Genomic DNA, 3,168 nt, shown 5'->3' on the forward strand with positions numbered 1-3,168 from the left:
CCAGGAAGCACCAGCACAGGTCCAGGCATTTAGCTAACGACACTCACAGATCCGGAACAGGGCTTTGTAAATAAAGCAATGAACAAACCAGCTCATTACCTACGCACCACGTTCAAACCAGGAAAGGGGGCAATTCACTGAAGGCCTTTGGAGACATTCTGGACACCTGACTGAATAGATCACTGGTCCAAGGTCTTGTCAAGAGCTGAGCCATGCGATTCACTAACAAAATCTAGGATAGGCCAGGAAAGGGAAAACTAACACCAGTATCTGGAAGGACAGTTTCTATACGGAATTTCTTTGCTAACATGATCAAGGCTGACAGGTTCCAGAGGCAACACTTGAAGGTTGATGTAGAAAAAGATGCTTTCCCTTTGAGAGAAAGCCATGTGGTATGAAACCCAAACTGGCACGCAATCACATTAGAAATGTAAAAACTCATCCTGTAGCCACGGCAACACACGCTGAATGCTAGTACACGTGGAGAACATCCTGGCTGTCACAGCAGCTGCTATCTGGCACAAACAGCCCATTATATCCACATCAGGTGCTGGACATTTCCAGGACTCAGAGGAGTAGCTCCGCTAAGCGAAGGTGCAAAGGGTAAGGAAACAGAAAAGCCAACAAAAAGCAGCAACAGTTCCACCACTCCTGCTGTAACTGCAGCTATTCCTTATAAGCAACCGTCAAGTTTTCAAACCTCTGTAGTTTAATTTTTTGTTGTGAGGGGCATCCAGACCAAAGAAGGTATTCGAGCTACTTTTGTTTAATCCCCCCCTCTAACATAAATAAAGATTCTAGCTGGAAGAACTCCAAAGATCCTTGAGGTGCACTGTGAGGAAGAAAAGTTCTGGCAGGAACTGACTCCCCTGCACATGAACGTGAAAGGGAAACGCTGAACAATCACAAGGACACCACTGAATTCACAAAAATGAATAGAAGTGAATACACAAAAAAGGTTTCTGTTATTCTTCCATTTACTGTCCAGTTTTCAGTGCTCCAAGTCAGGTGCCAAACCAATCTTTGCCTTGCCCAGCTGCTGAAAGAACTTCATCTGTTGATATTAAACAGGGTGAAGAATTCAGAAGGTGTTTGGGAGACAAACCCACCTATGGTAAAATGCAATCCGATGCTCAACAGAGTAATTCGTATTCGCAGACACCTTGTATTAAAGCAATCGGCAAACTCTGTCCAAGGAAGGAATTATCTCAACAGGCATTGGGGATATCTTGAGCATTCTGTCATCCTCCTGTGGGCATGCAAGCAGGTACCATTCTGGCCTGCTTCCTGTTACGGAAGCAATAATGGTAACTCCCATTTCTCTACTGAGAACACCCGCAGTGGGAAGTAATTCGGGGATCTCTTCTGCGGCAAATATGTTCTGAGAATTACAAGGAACAGACACGCTGTAATCCAGGACTCTCCATGAAATTTAAGACAAAGCTTGACAAAGTGCTAGACACACCAAGAGGCAACAAGAGCGGGAAGTAAACATTTACATCTCGGTACTTGCTTCCAAAACACTGGCAGCAGGACCAATTTGCTAATCCAGTGCAAAGCCTGCCCCAAATCAAAGGCACAGCTACCTAGCATGAGAAGACAGATAGGTATTTAAAAGAACTCAAACACGAAAGCCATTTCAAGAGCTAAAGAAAGTCAAAACGTTGCTCTCTGACCACGTCTACAAGCCTTAGCTAGCCTTTTTCATGATCTGCAGTAAGGGGTCTGCTCTTCTTTCCAAGTGCTGGAAAACCTGCGCTCTGATAGGGTCCGAACCAAGCCAATTTCCTTATAAATTCTTCAAGCAATGAATGGAGGTGTTCAGCTGCCCCGATGGCTGCATTCAAGTGTCCATCTATTCCCACACAGCATTCCTAACTAACCTATCCCTCATTCCGATAACCCAGGCTGGGCAAGGCAAACAGGTCTAAGTAACTTTTTTCAATAGCCAGTTTTAACCACATCCTATTCTCCATGTCTCTTGCAACTAGCACTCCCTCCCTCTACCTGATCAAACACACGCCATGTTTTTAAAACTTGGACACATGCAATTTATGACTTTCATTTCACTATCAAAAAACCAGCTACTAGTCCTGCTCACATGTGTTGTCTCTACTGCTCAACCTGCAAGGAAGGAGATCACAGCAATTTTTTTCACTCCTGAGAACAGGAGTGGCAACTTTATAACTGAATCTTAAGTCCAGAAGAATCAATGCAAAGTCTAACGTAAAAAACCTAACAGGAGCTTGTCAACCTGACGGAGTCCGTAACATACCCACAGTGTAAAGTTCATGCACATTGAAGCCCGAGCTGTCTATTTTCAGCCTAAATCGACTGCAGGCATAAAACACATAATCTTATGGTTAAGCCTTCTTTATATAACCCTTACTACATGATCTTTCTGTCTACCTTTAATTATTTACCTGGCAACTCTTCTTAGCAAAAAAATTATTAACACGTAAATATTACGTGACAGCTAGTTAAGTACCTTACCTGTTTCACTGACTCAGAATAACTGGGTACAGCTTCTTAAATAGCTTAAGTTTTCTGGATGCTAAAATGTCCATCACACAGAACATAATAAAGGAGTATTTGAACAGTGGCCTGCACCTACCAAATGAGGATGTACTTCTGGTTGGAGCACCAGCCAAACCCTCCCAGCCAAACCACCTATGCCTGAACTAAGAGAAGTGTAGAAGGCACATCACTAGTTCGCTTTTATGAATTGCATTACTTGAGGCTGCATATAACCTCTGCCTGTTCCATATCTGACCTGCTAACACACGCTGGCACTCAGTGAAGAGAGCTGCAAAACCAAAGCAGATTTTTCTCAGATTTATCCTTTCTCAGCCCTCACCTGATGAGGTCTCCATGAAGTTGCAAAAAGAGGTTCTTCTTTCCTTCTCCATCACATATCTCAGATGCTGGGGTGTCCACTGTACAGAGAACCAAGTGCAAGTCTGAAGAAGCAGTAGCTGCAGAATCTCTTCCGTAGACGTACACGCAGCCTCGCCTGACGTCCTCCTTCAGCCAGTCTCTCTCACGGGAACCGAACCGACTCCTGTTCAAGCAGCTCCTGCTTCCGTTGCGCTTCACGTTTCTCTGCAAGGCAGCCCAAACCAGAGCATCACCGGCTGCCTCTGAGCCGACCTCTGCCTGCGCTCCCCC

General features: G+C 44.7%; 1 protein-coding gene across 1 annotated transcript in view; it reads right to left on the reverse strand.

The window, feature by feature from the left end:
• Nucleotides 1–3,109, reverse strand: part of PHLPP2 (PH domain and leucine rich repeat protein phosphatase 2) — a 41,500-nt gene extending 38,391 nt beyond the window's left edge. The window contains exon 1 of the mRNA XM_035894317.1: nucleotides 2,858–3,109. The gene's annotated coding sequence lies outside the window, so the exon portion shown is untranslated. The remainder of the gene's footprint in view (nucleotides 1–2,857) is intronic.
• Nucleotides 3,110–3,168: the final 59 nt, after the last annotated feature.

This window comes from Egretta garzetta, unplaced genomic scaffold, assembly GCF_000687185.1.
Source record: "Egretta garzetta isolate BGI_Z169 unplaced genomic scaffold, ASM68718v1 scaffold590, whole genome shotgun sequence".
Lineage (NCBI taxonomy): Eukaryota > Metazoa > Chordata > Aves > Pelecaniformes > Ardeidae > Egretta > Egretta garzetta.